Here is an 18,585-nt window from a genome sequence, read left to right as displayed (position 1 = left end):
AACACTTTGCGAGTCATTAAGTATTAAGAACTTCCGGAAATTTAACTTTTGGTTAAAGCTTGGTAAATTGCGTAAGATTCTCCTGTAAATATTGATTATTCTTGTGGAAGCCGAAATAATAGGTCTGTTTTATGTTGTGGATCGTACACTTCAGATCAAACTCCTGACTCACTTTTAGATACATCTGTGTATATAAAATAATAATTTTTCCATTTAGTAAAATAATCCAATATGTGCGAATAAGGAGGGAAATTAATATTATCCAGAGGGTGTTGAGATCTCAATTGAAATGGTCTCATATCCGTATGGATTCTGGTATTTGCTGTGGCCGACTCGCTAATACCATGCATTTTTCACTTTCCTCAACTTCAAAAAGTACTTCTCGAGTAATTTTGCTAAATAAGTGGCAATAGATAAATGTTGCCAAAACTATTAGGAACCGCAGGAAACATCTTACATGTAGAATCGATTTTAATATGTAAAATAAGGCCTTCTAAATAATTCCCCGATTAGAATATCTGTACACAAAATTGACTTTAAACAAAAGTTTCAAATTCAGCTTTTGAAAATAAATTCGAAAATTTAAAATTAAGGAAGACTTAAGTATAATAAGTCTACAATAAGTATTAATGAAACTAAACATAGTGGCATAAAATATGTTTCAAACATAACTCACATACGAACTATACATACTATCTTCAAATTCTCCCCAGCAATAAAATGCAACATGAACAAATTATGGAAAAAAAAACTATTGTTTTTAATGATACGATTATTTATTTGACATAAACAGAAACATTATCTTCAATAACTTTCAAGAATGAAAACGTTTAAGACTTGCTCCCAAGGGTTACGATATCCTGGCTTGAAATTGCTCTACTGTCATCACCTATGTGGCACCACTGATTTCTGGACGACCTCCGAAACTATCAGCGCCTGCTTTCGCCATCTGATTTTCCGCTTGAGGATGGAGGAGGATCAATCGAAAGGCCTAGATCATTCAGCAGGTCCGGCACAACTTTATCGGCGTGGGACGACGCTAACAGCTTGAAGAGGAACAATGATTTCATGTCAGTCAAGTATTTGATTGTGATCGTGTAGGCGAAAAGTAACTAGACATTGATAATTTTCTGAAGTTTTTGTAATATTTAAGCACTGGCCGAATTGGAAATAAGTTACTGCCCGTATACTCAGTCCTGTGTTTTGATACAATCGCTATGAAATTTATTAAATGAAGGGCTAGGATGTAAAACATGGTAAGTGACATTTTCGCCATTTCTCGTAAATTGTTTTCGTGTTGTGTTCACCAATTTAAGAAGCCTTCACTGGGTCCAATGCAAATTGCATTGCATTGCAATTTCACTCAAAATTTGAAGAATGGCACATTGTACTTTGCAATTCAATAATGACCAAAATGTCACTTACCATGTTCTACACCCAAGTAGTTCAAATAATTTATCAATTCTCATTACCATTTATCACCACAAAGAGAGAGAGAGAGAGAGAGAGAGAGAGAGAGAGAGAGAGAGGGGGTGGGGGGAAACGAGTGATTACATTTTTGGCCATTGCGTAGCTACTTGTGCGATCAGCTCCAATTAATAAATACCATTTTTAGAAATTCACTGCCGGTATGTTTTTTGGTATCTTAGTTTAGTGTTTGGTCATCTCACTGAAATGATAAAACATCATCGTGTTGTGAAATTCCCATGCACATACGTAATCCTATTCCATAATGTATATGTACAGTAAGTTTCATATGTTCATCACTCTTTACTTATAAAAGTTCTTTCCACATATCCCCAAAGAAAGGCATCCAATCGGGTTTTGTCTGGCGACCTCGTAGGCCATAGAACGTTCAATTTAACTTCCCCGCAAGCGTTCGTTCAAATCACGACGAACAATGTTGACGAGCCTTACCAAAGTGATGAAAATAAGCCAGAAGTAAACAACGCGATATACACTGTCGATGTCGGCATGCTGACCCGTGGGAGAAAACGATTTCCGTCTTGACATTTTCCGTGCGACAAAAGGAGCACATAGAGAAGTTTACTGATACAGGACATAACACTTCTTGAGATTATCTATCTGTCATTGTAATCAATTTATTTGTATCTTTATTAATACCTAAGATGTGTGGGGCACTCTGTGTACAGTCGTGTATCTCAAAATTTTGTTTTTCGGTACTCTTGCTTTGTGCCACTCTTTCTCTCTCTGTCCAGTCTCTCTCTCTCTCTCTCTCTCTCTCTCTCTCTCTCTCTGTCCAGTCTCTCTCTCTCTCTCTCTCTCTCTGTCCAGTGTATCTCTCTCTATATCTCTCTCTCTGTCCAGTCTTTCTCTCTTTCTCTTTCCATCTCTTTCCAACCGACCCCCTGGTGGAGTGGGTAGCTCATTGGCTTCGACGCTAGGAGTCCCGGGTTTGAATCCCGGCCTGGAATGGTCGTATGCGAGTGTCCATTCGGCAATTTCATATCATCACTCATCCTCATCTTCGCAAATTAGCCAAAAGTGGCACAAGAAGCAAAGTAAAGTCAATCAACCAACCAATCAATCAATCAAGCTTTTGGTGTTATGGACCACATATACTAAAATTACAGCTAGTATGTTTTTCCTTTTTTCCATATTCGATTAGCCTTACCGTCTCAATCATGTGGACTGAGGCGAGTTCTCCTGTCACCCACCTTTAAATCTAGCTCTAGGACAGGAAGAGAGTAAGTAATTGAACACAGATATACTCTCTCTCTCTCTCTCTCTCTCTCTCTCTCTCCTTCAATGTGCCTTTCTAAAAAGTAGTTGGTGTTAACCCTAGCTTTGTCAATAAAGGGAGGAGGGCTCTCCCACCACCTCTATATTTCAATTTTGAAAATTTTCATAGAAAAATGAAAATATATTACATTGTTCACTAGGGTGTTCCCAATATTTCTGTATTACTTTTGTTCATAAAAACATAAATGTAATGTCATTAGGAGGCAAAATGCACTTGGTGGGCCAACAGGCACCATCTTCAAATGCGTGTTATTTGAGACACTCATTCATTGATTTCTTATTTGAGTCCACTTTATGTACAGAAAGGCCAATCAGGACTGGACCTACAGTTTAAAGTGTGTCCTAAGCAACCACTGTACCATGTGCCTCCACCGGGTATCGAACACGTGATCCCTTGATTACAAGGCTACAACGTTACCGCTACACCATCGTAGAGGACCTCGAGACACTCATGCCAGTGACATAGTACAATTGGCTGGTAATTATGGTAATTATTACATTTTAATAATAATTATTATTATTATTACAATTAATAAACAATTACACTTTATAAACAAGAAAATCACTATTGAAAAATTATTATAGCTTTTGTGAGTTTTAGCGAATGGTAAAATATGTGTTTTACACTCATTCAATAATTTGTTATTACTTCTTATTAGTGATGGTAATTTTTGTAATTATTATTGATTGATTGATTGAGTTGGTGTTTTAAGCCCACTTTATGCACGGAAGGCTAATCGGGACTGGACCTACAGTGGGATTCGAACTACCATGTGCCTCCACCGGGTATCGAATCTTTTAATTATTACAATTAAAAAAGAACTACACATATACAGAGTGTCATTTTAATAGCGCCCACGGACCACAAATTCGTATAGAGGACATCAAAACAAACAACTTTTCTCAGTAGCATTTCTCTCGTTGGTGCGTCAATTCAACGCTACAGCCGTTCAAAAAAGACCGTTTTGCCGCCTGGATGCTGGCAACCCAACACAACATTTGATCGTATCTGTGAGGTCATTTTCTGCGGCGAAACAGCGAACGGCAAGGTTGCAAGGAACACACAAATTTTGCAAAAATTGGCAAACTACCAACCACATGATTAGGTGTAAAACGAATCCAGTAGCCCGAACATCATACCCTACCAGCCAGAAGATCAGCAGTCATCTCAGGGGAACGGGGAAGTGGACCAACGATATGAAAAATAGTAAAAGCATATTCAAAATGAAGTGTCAATATCGGATTTTGTCTCAGCCTGCATGTCAAATATCAACAACAATAAATTTTATTGGAATTACAGCTTACATGTGGCTGTTTACGCCCAGCTATATGTCAAATATTTGCAAATCTCGTTGCAAGGTTGATATCTACAGGTTTGTGTCCAGATGCCTTGTGGTACTTTTGTGCTCATAACTTATGTGTCCGAGGTTCACGTTCTTACGGCTAAAAACGTACAACCACAGTAACGGTCTAATTATGAATCAGTAGTGAATATACTGCCCTGTTCACAGTTGCAAACTATTACATTACCTGTGTATCCGGTGCATAGATAAACACAGTCGTCGGAGAGCTTGTATTACTACTACTTATATCCCTGTTTTTTCAACCATTTTTTTCACTTGTCTCATAATGCACTGAATATACATTATATTATGTGTTGGTTACCTTTAGAATTTTGAGTTCTTTCATTTCTATTTTGTCACCTGTTTAGTGTGTCTCAGACAACGAGTATCAGAAGGATATACTACGTAAATTGTAGATGTCAACTTGGTAACTAGATTTGCAAATATTTGACATGTAAGCTGAGACAAAATTCGATATGACGACTTACATTTGAATTCTATTTTCTTTCTACCACTTTTCGTATCGTTTGTTTACATCCTGTTAGGTAAAACAACGTGTTTCCTCGTTTTCTTTTGCGGTACATAATTTGGCTGATTGTAACTATGTCATTTATCACAGAATATGAGTGTTCCTGGCAACCCTGGAACGCATCGCTTCACGACGGTATATGACGTAACTAACTAACTAACTCCCTAGCCTTCTTAAACCCGAAGGTTCATGGCTGCAGCAACACAGGCCTTCCATCTTTCCCTATCTTGAGCAAGATCTATATACTCTTTTCCATCCCTACCGATTTCCCTTAGGTCCATCTCAACGTTGTCCCTCCATCTTCGTCTTGGCCTTCCTACAGGTCTCTTACCATCAGGTTTCCCAACAAGAATCCTGTAAACTCTTCTTTCCTCTCTCATTCGTGCCACATGGCCTGCCCACCTAAGTCTTCTTGATTTAATTATTCTAATAATATCTGGACATGAATACAAATTATGTAGTTCTAAATTATGTAACCTTCTCCACTCACCTGTCTCCTCATCCCTTTTAGGTCCAAAGATTTTCTTAAAGATCTTATTTTCAAATACTCTCAATTTGTGTTCCTCTTTCAATGTAAAGGACCAAGTTTCACATCCATATAATACTACAGGCAAAATTACTGTTTTGTATATTTTAAGTTTTAGTTTCTTAGATATTAAACGAGAAGACAAAAGTTTATGAAGAGAGAAGTAACATGCATTTCCTGAATTAAGCCTACTTTTTATTTCCTCTTTAATATAATTTTCATTTGTTAATATTACTCCTAAGTATTTGAATTTGGAAACTGGTTCAAACGAGTTGTTATCAATAATTAGATTTTGATCATTACCTAACACTTGGTTTCGGTCTGTAAGCATATATTTAGTTTTCTCTTTGTTAACTTCCAAACCTATCTCTTTAGCAGTTTTGAAAAATATTTTAGCATTATTCTTAATTGTATTCACATCATCCCCCAGTAAGTCTACATCATCTGCATATGATAACAACTGAGTCACACCATTTAATTTTAGTCCTTCTTTAGTTTCTTTTACCTTCCTTACAGCATATTCTAAGGCAAAATTAAAGAGCAATAGAGATAATGCATCTCCTTGTTTTAACCCATCACGAATTGTAAATTTGTCAGACATATTAATTCCCACACGAATTTTACTTTCTGTTTCACTGGTGCATATTTTTATCATACTAACAAGCTTCTTAGGTATTCCAAACTCTACTAATATATTATATAATTTATCTCTTTTGACCGAATCATATGCTTTTTTGAAATCAATGAATAGCTGATGGACATTTTGATTTTATTCCCACTTTTTTTCAAGTGTCTGTCTGATGTGAAAAATTTGATCTGTAGTTGATCTCTTACGTTTAAATCCACATTGATAATCACATATAATTTCATTAGCATATGGGGTTAGTATTGTTAAAAGAATGTTAGATAATATTTTATATGTTGTTGAGAGTAGAGAAATTCCACGGTAATTATTGCAGTTCATTTTATCACCTTTTTTAAACACAGGAACAATTATGGATTCTTTCCACTGTTGAGGGGTTTCTATTTTATTCCATATTAAACAAATTAATTTATGAATTTGACATATTAACGATTTCCATCATATTTAATTAACTCAGCTGGTATTAAATCAATGCCAGGTGCTTTGTTATTCTTTAGCCTTTTAATGGCATCCTTAACTTCAGTCAAGTTAGGTTCTGGAACTAAAGGTTCTGCTGTGTGGACTTCATTTACTTCTGATTTATCTCCTACATGGACATTTAAAAGGTCATAAAAGTAGTTCTTCCATCTATTTAGAATATCGCTTGGGTCAGCTAGAAAATCACCGTCTTTATCTTTTATCAAGTTTACTTTAGGGATATGACGTCACAAATGCAATTAGATTATGTGTGTGGTTGCCTGCATCCAGGCGGCAAAACGTTTTTTTTTAACTACTGTAGTGCCGAGACGATGCACCAACGAGAAAAATGTTACTGAGAAATGTTGTTTGTTTTGATGTCCTCTATACGTTTCTGTGGTCCGTGGGCGCCATTAGAATGACACCCTGTATAATCATAAAAAAAGCAGTGATTCAATATCAGAATGGTATCTTGAATATTACTGATAAAAAGAAGTGTGGGCCTGTGAGGCTCCCCATCGGGTAAGATTCTCGTACGGCACGGGTAAGTTTTGTTTAAAAACACAGATATTTTTTTCAGCAAGTCCACACCACATTTTGGTCATTGTGGTCAGTGGTATTCAAAGTGTAATGATTATTGCAACAATTTAACTGTGTTATTTCACTCATTGAAGGTTGAATGTTGACTAAAATTTGTTTCTTAACTCCTGTGACCACTCTCTGTATTGCTTTAACACCAATTTATACATACAGTAGAATGTATATTTCATCATTCAGTGATGAAGTACAAATCAACTTACCACTAAGACAAGCAGAGTAGCGATCAGAAATTGGAACCTCATCTTCACTTTTCCAACTAGAAGAAGCCAGGTAAACACATCGGATTACAAAAGAAACACAAACAACTATGACAGTACATTTATATCTACTATTAAACTTTTAAGGATAAGAAATTACTAAACTGAAAAATTCATCATTGTTCAGTTACAACCGGAGACCGATTTTGTCCTAATTCCAATTTTGTTTCAGTAAACAGATTCCTATAGGTTCAGTGAAATGCACAGTGATCCAGAAGGGCGAAAAAATCCAAAAATCTGAATCTCGGTATTTGGCTCTTCATCGTATCATACCGGGGTATGGGGTATGTCACCACCAACCACCTCTATTTTTTTTTCGATTTCTCAATTGTGAAAATTGTTTTTGAAAATTGAAATTAAATTACATTGCTCCCTAGAGTGTTCTCAATATTGTGTATTAGTTTTGTTAATAAAAACTTAAATTTATTGTAAATGGGAGGCAATATGCACTTGGTGGGCATATGAGGCGCCATCTTGAATGTGGGTTATTTGAGACACTCATGCGAGTCAGAGTGTGCAATTGGTTGGTAATGATGATATTTTTTGTAATTATTGTAATTAATAAACAACTGCCTCTCAATTAACAGAGAAGCATTAATACAAAAATATTATGGCTTTTGTGAGTTTAAAAATATGTTGTGGTAATATGTATGAGACACTCATGCAATAATTTGTTATTATTTTTTATTAATGATGACAATTTTTGTAATTATTATAATTAATACACAACTGAAGCTATACTATAGACAAGAAAGCAAGCAGTGATTAAATACCAAAATGTTTTCTTGAATTTTAGTGATTAAACAAAGTATGGGCCTGTCAGGCCCCTATCAGGTAAGTTAGTTCCTTGTACGGCAAGGGTAAGCTAGGGTTAAATCAATTCAAATCAGTAATATTAGTAATTTTAAGGACAAATTTACATTTTTGGTCGACAGAACTGAAGCGAAGTTGATTATTTTGATTTTTCATACAAGGCTATGTGACTTATTTCGATATACGCGTACACAGTAATATTAGGCAAAACACATGAACACATAAATTCATACTCCTAAAATATAATATCTACTAATAACGATAATAATGATAATAATAACGATGAATGCATTTAGGAAAATTTTAAAGAAGGTTTGTTGATGAAATTTTCGGAAGGTCTTAACGGGTGTTGCGGGTTGCGTGGATGAATCACTGAAACACTGCACTGATACTATATGTATTAAGCATCAGCTGATAGGGAAATCGGGAATCTACCATTTCACAACACCCACACAAGTTTTTACGTTTTATTCGGGGTTGCCAGCTGACCTAGTAACAGCGGAGCACACGTTCACAAATGAAGGGTTCGGGTCTAAAACATGGTGAGTGACATTTTGTTCATTTCTGAGTTCATTAAGAACAAAGGTTATTAGAAGCTATAATGTAGATAAGTTGTTTTCGTGTTGTATTTATTAATTTCAGAAGGCTTCACTGAGTTCAATGACAATTTATGACATGGCAATTTCACTCGAACATTGAAGTTAATTTGTAACTAACAAATGCTCAAAATGTCACTTACCATGTTTTAGACCCCAGTCCTTCAAATAAGCTAAATTAGCCAAAAATATCAAAACTTTTCTTCCTTGACCGATTCACAATATTTTAAAGTATCAATTGCTTTAGAAATCGTGGCGGGAAATAGCGGCGAAAGTTATGTTAAATCAGGTTAACTTTTTTATAAATTTTCTAGTAAAATATAAAACATCACATTTTATTTTAATTATAATGTGTGTTTTCTTTCTCTGCCCCTATGGCAGAGTGGTTAGCACATCGCGCTACGACGCCACAATGTCCTGGTTCCAATCCCGGCCTGGGCATATATGATTCATCACATCATCCCTCATCCCAATATTCGCAATTAGCCTGAAAGTCACAGAAAAGCGAAGTATGGTAATGCAAGTCAAGGCAAGTCTTTCTGTGCATTAGTGGGAAATTCTTAGTCTAGAATTATAGTGTCACAATTATAGCATAATTATAGAGAGAAAAAGCTACTACCACTCTTTTAAAATGAGTACAAAATATAGCACGATCATTTCCAAGAACGGCCATTTTGTGTCCCGAATACAACAAATAATCCATTTAGAGGGACATTTCTGTGGTCCATTTCGTTCTTTAGAGAACTGTTTACATTTTATCCCTTTAGCAGAAAAAAAAATCACATTTTGTCGATTTTTTTGGCATTGTGGATCACTGTGCAGTGATACATTTTAGGACACTTCAGAACATTCTAAATTTGTCGGTTTTGTTTGTTATTTTGTTCATTAATGTCTCTAAATAATTAGAATGATTATGAAGGGGATAGATTATAATATGTATATGAAGTGTTATAATTGTTTTTCTGGGTATTTGATTTTGTCGTTGCAATGATACGATACAATTAGGCTACCGATAATTTATATTATTGGTATTTATTTAATTTTCATTGATTGATTAAGCGAAAACGAGGATGTGATACTCACTTCAAGACTACAACTTACAATATGATAGTTTCAATTGAACGTTCATTATTATTCATAACATTAAAGGTTAATGGATATTGTATTGTTTTTATCTATTGTGGTCCGTTATGTTTCTAGTACAGATGTTCTCTATTCAAAACTTTCTTTATTCATACCTTCTGCCTCCTTGAATAGTTTTGAAGCTAAACTTTACGATTGTCTACTGGAAATTACGTGCACTGGGTCCAGTTGCACGTAAGTATTCTGTTAAGTTACCAATTAGAAATATGCGGTCACTTTTCCGATCTGGTACTAGTTGTCTGTGTCTTTGACGAAGACAATGATATTCCAATTGTCAGAAACAATCATATCAAAATATCTGGATTCCATGGTAATGAAATATGACTGCGAAGAGCAATGCTTATCACCAGATGAGCCAAAAATGAATACATTTTCTCTATAAACGCCATAAGGGGTTAAATGTAAACGGCACGAGATTAATATGATATTTCACGAAGTAAGGAACCGAGAAAATGCAACTGACAGTTTTTCCATTCATTGTGGTTCGTGTGTCTCTGTCAATTGCCGGCTACTGAATAAACTTCATTCAGCATTGTTCAACAGATGGCTGCAACAATAATAGATTGTGAAGGAACAGAAGACATTCCAGTAATAGCCAGCAGAGGCTGCAGAGGCATAGACAACACTGCAACAAGACAAAATTTTTCAGCAACTGAAACGGTGCAAAAGACGAGACTGTGTAGCAAAAAAGAACTGTGTAGCAAGATGAGACAGAGCAGCAAACACAGATTTGCAAGAACAGAAAATCTCGCTTCAAAAGGAGACTCTGCAGTAATAGAAAAGTTTACAGCAACAGGAGACATTGAAGCAAGAGTAGAAAAAGGTGCAACAGAGGACCTCACAGCAAGAGGACGCTATGCAACAACTGGGATCTATGCAGCGACATGAGAGTGTGCAGCAACAGGGAACTCTGCACAAGAGAAGACTGTGCAACAACAGGAGACTGCCCGTAAAACAGAAACCGTGCAGCAAAAGTAGACTGCTCAGGAAGAGGAGACGATGCAGCAGGAGACAACACAACAAGAAGTGACTGTAGGCTCTGCACCAACTGGAGATTGCAGCAACAAGAGATTGAGCAGCAACAGTAATTTGTGCAGCAACAGTAATCTGTGCAGCAAAAGGAAACTGTGCAACCAAAACAAAAGACAGATTAATAGGAGGACACTGCGCAGCAACAGGGGACTGTGCAGTAACAGGAGGCTGAACAGCAAGAGGAATTTGTGTAAGAACATTAGGTTGCAAAGAATCATGAGGCTGTGAAGATGTGACTACGTTTCAACGGAAGATTGGAGTGAGAAGAGACTGCAAAGCAAGAGAATACTACCTGGAAATAGGAGACCGTGCATCGAGAAGGGACAGTACAGTAAGAGCAGCAGGAGACTAAACAACAAGGGATAACTGTGCAGAAACAGGAGGCTTGCAGCTAGAGGAGACTGCACAACAACAAGTATTTATGGAGCAAGAGGAGACTGCGCAGAAAGAGAAGACTACCCAACAAAAGTGTGATTAAGTAAGAGGTGACTTAGTTGAAATATAAAACTGCACAGCAAATGGTGACTATAGCAACAGGAGTCTATGCAGCAACGGGGGGCTGTGAATCAAAAGGAGACTGTACAGAGGCAGAATAGAGCACAGATAGGGGACCTAAACAGCAATAAGAGACTGCGTAGCAACAGAAGACTGCGCAGAAACAGTTTATTGTGCAGCAAAAAGAGACTTTGCAGCAAGAGACTGTGCAGCAACACGAGACAGTGCAACAAGGAGAGACTGTGCGCGAAAGAAGATTCTGCAGCAATGGGAAAGGGGTCAGCAATAGAAGACAGTGCAGCAGTATCCAGTTGTGCAGCAAAGAGGATACACTTCAGCGAAAGTAGATTGCGCAGGAACAGGAAATTGAGCAACAAAAGAGGACTGCCTGTCAAGATGAGTCTGCACAGCAGGAGGATATATAGCAACATAACAACAGGATGCTGTGCAAGCAGAAGATACTATGCAGCGGTGTAAGCAGCAACACAAACTGTGGAGCAACTGGTTCTAATGTTAGATGAATATCGAACCGTGTCTAGGTTATCAAGTTTTATTGTCCAGTAGCTTATAGTGTTATAGTAAATATTAAATACATTAATATGGTTATAATAATAAATTAAATATATTCAAATTATTTTGATAATAATTTAAATCCATTGAAATTATTATAATAATAAATTAAATACAAAGGAGAGTCACATGATAAAATTAATTTGTGTTTGTTTTATATCTAGTAGATTTCTGTTTGTAGGATGGCACAAGTTAGCTACATTTTAGCACAGACCTATTGCTGACCTACATGTATACGTTATAGCTTATGAAAAATAAATCTTTGAATAAGTCTTTGGGGTGCACGTGCAGTTACATATGAGCCACTACGAAGGCTATTCTGCCCATCTGCCTGCGAACTGAGGCCATTGTCTAACTTCTCCTCAATTTGTAAACTTTGCTGTTGTGGTAAGGATGCACGGAGACATTGAATTTTCATATGCCTAGAAATTAATGTAAGCTGGCGTACGCAGAGGGGGGCTGAAGGTGCTACAGGCTTACGAAATTTTTAGAAAATCATAAAATCAAATGAAGACTGTAATGATGTCGAAATAAAGACCTTAAAATAACCCCCGATAACAATTTTTATGTTTCAATAACTTTTCAAACGAAGGTTTAAAACTGGTAATTGGAACTCATATCTCATGCAAAAGAACACCAAAACTGATTTCCGATGATTCATTCTATGATCCAATGTCACTCTGATCAGTAAAGGTTAGATTCATGGCACTGAACCCACGTTCACATTCAGCTGTTGATATTCGTATAATTTTATTAAAGAATTAAAGAGCTCTAAACCTCACTAATTTAATATATGTTGTCCATGTATTCAAACGAAGTTGTACATCTGAGTGAAAAAAACAAATTTAAGAATTATTTTTTTTGTTTTCCGTAATGGTACAAATCTCAAAAAGGGGGTTAATAGAAAGTATTCATTTAGAAGAATTTACTTAAACATTAAACAGATATAAACCTCACACATTCGAAAATATTTGGTCCATGTTTTCTTGTGAACTGCGTGTCTTAACGAGGAAGGAATAATTTTTCAAAAAATCCGGGTTTTCAGTGACGGCACAAAAGCCTGAAAACGACTTGATAGAAATTTTGTAGAAGAATTAAAGAGCTCTAAACCTTACCAATATAATAATATCTTGTCCATCTATTCATACTAGTTAGTACATTGATGTGAAAGATCCAAAATTTGAAAATTAACCTCAAATGTAACCACAAAATTGATTATTGTTTTTCGACGGTAAATTGAGTGATACAAAAATTATTTTTGGTATTTTTGAGTAGTTCTAAAATAGTACAAAATTTGGCAAATGAGGTTTTGATGGTACAAAAATATAGGGTTACAAAGTAACGGAGCCGTAATGACGTCGCCTGTGACTTCCACATTCAACATTCTCTGGAGCTCTAAGCATTGTCAATATGACTGGAATGTTCTTCTTTCATCCACAATTTTCTTTTTTATCCCATCAACAGCCTATTGGGGTCGGTAGATTTGAATGTTCCTTTTCTGATTTTATTTCACTCCAATACTTAAAAGTAGCCAATTCTGATAAATAGTGTGAGGGGCACTTTGATTCCAGCAAGACGTAAGACTTCCATATCCCTTTTCGCAAGCACGTACCATTATAGTTTGCCGAAATCCTTGATTTTGGGGTCAGGCGCGTATACTGTACCAATTGACCCAAATGTCAATCTCACCCAACGGCGAAAGAAACAGTAGGCGAATTGTCCACCACCATTCTCAGTCGGTCTGAATTACACAATGTGATGACAATGAATTGAAATAAAGACGCCAATAAGCAGAGAACAATGCCTGCTTCGAACCAAAATAGTTTAATTTCTTAAAACAACACAGGATGTAGATGAAATAAATAGTGAGAATAGAGTTGGAAAATTTGCCTTTACCGTTGACTGTACACCCTGGATTGCATTTTGCAATTAGCCAAAAGAAGCAGAAACGAGAAGTAAAGTAAATATATTCATTCTTTCATTCTGTCTTCCATTGTAGATTTCGGACGTCATATATGGTCTCTGAGACACATTCTCCAGCAAAACACCTGTAGTAATATATGATTGCATGCCTCCAATTGAAAGAATCCTCCATACATATGCCTTCCCTTAGTGCATAACCCAACAAACTTACAAATGGTCAAAATGGCTCCTAAAGGTGTTAAAGAGATATGGTCGTTTTTGTTTGTTAATGTCTGCAGAGGGAGCCATCTTGGATGTATGACGTCACACTGACCATACGCCACAATAGTATCAACAAAATATCACAGGCAGTAACTTTTCTAATTTATATGCCAGAATGTCAAGTAGAGGTGTAAAATAACGCTTAGAATCCTTGCAGAAAATGGCACGAGATAGTTTCACTGGATAAATCTCCATAATATTGCGAGATATGAAAAGGAATGTATGAAAGAATTTTGTTCGCTTTTGTATTTTGAAGAAGACATGTCTTTATAAAAAATTGATAAAAACCACGAACTTTTGTGTAGAACTCCTTAAAACTAATAAGTATAATTAAGAGTGTCATAATGTACTAGCAAGAACGTAGCAACTACTTACGATGCTTAACGAACTTATCCTCAAAGTCGTCTCCCTGAATTAAGCTCAATTAACTTGTATATATATAACTCCTTGAAGGGTTTTGCCGGGTGTTCTATCATTGATATATGTACGAATATCGAGGGTCATAAATTCACCAAGGTTCCGAACAGGAAACACTAATTAGATAAAACGTTATTTATGAGAATGGCGTGCCGACATACGATACCTTTGGAATGAAGAAATTGAAGGTTGCCCATTGGAAGTAGGGCAGTTATGTTATCTCAAGACTCATTTGGAGTGCTTTGGTTATATGGGCCCGCTTTTCTATTTGTTTCCATATCTGTGCTATTCGTTATGTACTTAAGCGCCATTATTCTTAAAGGTTACCAAAAATAAAATTAAGGGTGGTGTTGTATTATTATTATTATTTAACGCTGCTTCAGTCGGTAGGCAGGTCTGAAAATGCCACGAAAGAAACACTTGAGACGCCCTCCGTGGCGAACTGGTTAACACGTAGGGTTATGAGAAAATGGTTATGAGTGATGATATGATGAAATTGATGAATAGACACTCACAAACATCCATGCACAGGCCGAGTCTCGAACCGGCTACTCCTGGCATCGTAGCGCGTTGTGCTAATCTCTGCGCCACGGAGAAGGCATGTTCGAATCCCGGCCTGGGCATGGGTGTTCTCTGTGAGTTTGCCTTAACCAATTTCATCATACCATCACTCATTTTAATCTCAGCGATTATCCAAAAGTGGCAGAAAAGCAAAGTAAAATAAACGAAATTAATCTTTGAATCAGCCGAGACGATACCGAAACTGTTCTATATAAGTCGAGATAGGCGTTTACAACTCGACCAAGTCTTGCCCAGTCTCCACTTGATACCTCCGTCATGGTAAAATGGCTTACATTTCCTTGGTTGGGCCAAACAATTTGATAAACCAAGCTTCTAAAGGACAACTGTTTGAAGAGAAGAAGTAGCAGGCTCCAGTACACGAGATCGGATAACAACTGCGAAAAGATGGACTGTCCGTCCACCTATTATACACTGTATAGCCAAAAATCACAGGACAAACAAGCGAACGTGGCTGTAGTGTCGTGGTAAGGGGCTATTTATCCTGGTTTTGGCTCGGGTTATTAGTTTTGGTCATTGACAACATGAACAGTGGTGTTTATGACATTTGAAACAGTAGTATGATAACCACAATGTGCAAACTGTTAGGGATGGCCCTTATCTCTATCAGTACGATAACACCCATGTCCATCACATCGTGGTTAGTAGTGGGTTTTGTGGTACGGACAGGACGAGAAAGTACGAGCTCCCCTCAAGCAGCTTTGCTACACTTAAACAGGCTCAACATGTCCATATGAGCTTTTTGAGCAAGTGTGGAGCTCTTGCCTAATCCAAGATTTTTGTAAAAATGCCCTCGGGAATTTTTCAGAAAGTACGAGCTCTTCAGATTGATTTGCACATACTTACAAAAGTTGCATCAGCCAGATTTTTGTTCATAAATTTGTCAATTTTTGACCATACCAGAAATTAAGCTTATAGTATGTTTTTTTTGTCAAAATCCCAGGAATCTTGAATTGATATCTATTGGGTTCTGAGACCGAGTGGAGTGTGGTGTATTGCCTTGTAATCAAAAGGTTCGGGTTTGAGTCCTCATAAAATCTGATGGCAAAATGTTAATATTGTTGTTTTGTAAACAGGGGGCTTTGGGTTCGAGTCCTGAGAGATGTGGCATTCCATACGTGAGATTTTGCTCTGTTGATAGCTCCCAGATCTTAAATTTGGTATAACAGAGCAAAATTATTCTCTATTAAGAATCGCCAGAGTTTTGTTATCTGGCTAACAATAATACGGGGCAAAACTGCATAATCAATACATTAGAATGGAGGTCAGGTAAACATTGCATGTTCTTTCCAATCTTTTGATCAATCCCATGTTTCGGCCAACAATTAATTATGCATGGCCGGGGGTTGTATGCCAACAGATATAATCTATACTGCGTCTTTTCAGAGTTATTCATCGTCATTAGATTATATCTGTTGATATTACCTCTATTGTGCCTTTTCCGAGGGAAATTACATGTCATTTGTCATGGAACTCAAAGAGAAATTCTTATCTATACTATGTACTCTTTCAGGGACCATCCATCATATTGAGGAATTGTCTTCTGGATATTGTCATTGCAAACTGAATTGCATTTAGGCTTGGTCTTGTTGTACATAAGTCTGTAACTTATAGAATAATTATTGCAATATTTCTGTATTTCTTTTGTATTTTGGATAGGTATCTGCTACGAACAGAGGTGGTATAAAATGGGTAGGTAACTGACGGTAAAGTATTGTTTTATATCCAAAGGGTTTTTGTGTTTAAATCGTGTTTCTAGTTCGAGTTGCTGTTTTAAGTCCATTTTATGCACAGTAAGGCTAATCGGGACTGGCCCTACAGTTTTAAAGTGGGATCCAAACTACTTGTGCCTCTACCGGGTATCGAACCCGGGACCTCTTGATTACGAGGCATGGGGGAAGCCATGGGGGAAGCCCTGAATCGTGCTTCTAGAACTGCTCTGTGACTCTCTCATTTCTCACATCATAAATATATGATTTTTCACCTATGAGAATGACACTGCATATGGTGTCTTCAGGTAATGCCTCGTGGAATTCACAGATAATTTTAATGTTTGTTCTGTCATTAACCACAACTTGTTTTCTTTTTGAAGTGTTGATGACAAACATGGGTCTCTGTGTTTTGAATTCATCTGGTGTGTAGTACAGGTCAGTATTGCCAGTAGTGACGCGCTTGAAGGAAGAAAAAGCTTCATATAATTTAAGAAAATCATCCTTGGAAATATCTAAATTGTAATTTTCTCTAGGAAAGACTTCATTTCTACCATTTTTAAGATATATGTTCTTGATGTTGCAGTTATCAAATCTACTTGAATTTTTTTCCTGATTATTGTGTCTCCCGGTCTGAAACAGTACCACCACGAAATCAGGCATGTCAAATTGAATACTGGAGAATGAATTTGTGGCATCAAACTCATAATAAGTGCCAGATGCGGGCTTCTGTACGCATTGATATGTGTAAAATTGCAGAGGAACCTGTGGATTTTTTACTATATCAGCTTTGTATTTAAGAGCGTAACTGGCCTCATATTCAACAACTGGGATTCTTAACTCCATAGTCTGAATAATGCATTTTCCTGCATCAGGTAAGGTATTAGGCAAAGCTTCCCCTGTAGAGTTTAATGTGCTGTACCTCATCAAAGCATTGTTATCATTTGCAGCTCTTCTAAATGTAATTCTTAAACCACCCTTCCACATAATATCTTTGTAATCCGAGAAGAATCCTGGCAACAGGCGCATCGGGAACAGCACTGTGTGATTTTTAGATAATATCTTATCACCAGCTTCAAATCCACCTATTTGGTAGTATGAAGCCTCGGTTTTGGATAATTTTAGTGTGGCCAAAGCCGTGGAGGTAATACCGGGATAATCTACTCTGTTTATAACAACGCCATGTTTTCTGATCTCAATTTCAGAGAACAGATGCGGCACAAAATTATCTACAAGTCTTATATTTGAATTTGCAGGGTAATCTGTACCATCGAGCTTTACAACATCAAATTTCATGTATAGATCTGCTCTGTGGGGGTGTATAAAGCCATCCCCTACATCAAGATCAACCTCAATCTCTGTGTTGGGTTGATTTAAATTTGCAAATGTCCTCCTGTTTGGAGGGAATGATTGTAGCTCATAACTCTCAATATTTTCCATTGTATGTATTTTTATTTAAATGTTAATCTCTATGATAGCAGTTGTTGTGGCTCCAGCAAAATCAACTAATTCTTCTTTTTCATTAGTGACCATCAATTCAATGTAATCTATTCTATTGTGGCACACAGGAAAATATAATGTTGGGGATGGATTGTAGATGATGGGCTCCATGAATTCGGAATTAGGTTTGAATGTTGCGATGATGCCGGTTTGTTTGTGAGTGCCTATGCCATTTGATTTGGTGATCATACCCTCGGCCACATTACAGTGAATATTCAGAGTCTCTATGGCTAAGAATTTAGGTATATTCATAGCAGTGTGTTTGATGGCCGGTTCAAGTTTTGTGTTGTTCTCAAATCCTAACAGCTCTCCTATAGTACCCAGATCCACTGTTTCTGTAGCAGATACAATCTCTTCTACTCTGTGAGTGACAGAATTTTGAGTTAATACTACACCTCTGGGTAATTGAGCATTTAGAGTGGATAGATTA

The 18,585-nt window shown here is 36.8% G+C and overlaps 1 long non-coding RNA gene across 1 annotated transcript; it reads right to left on the bottom strand.

The window, feature by feature from the left end:
* Positions 1-770: 770 nt before the first annotated feature.
* Positions 771-14,354, bottom strand: LOC146001990 (uncharacterized). Its single transcript, XR_014443658.1, has 3 exons — positions 14,326-14,354; positions 7,061-7,116; positions 771-1,046 (listed from the first exon to the last, which is right to left on the bottom strand). It is a non-coding gene; the product is annotated as an uncharacterized LOC146001990 (long non-coding RNA).
* Between the last annotated feature and the right edge of the window lie 4,231 nt (positions 14,355-18,585).

The sequence above is a fragment of the Lepisma saccharinum genome, chromosome 18 (assembly GCF_977018435.1).
Source record: "Lepisma saccharinum chromosome 18, izLepSacc3.1, whole genome shotgun sequence".
NCBI lineage: Eukaryota > Metazoa > Arthropoda > Insecta > Zygentoma > Lepismatidae > Lepisma > Lepisma saccharinum.
This window is presented reverse-complemented; position numbering and strand designations above follow the sequence as displayed.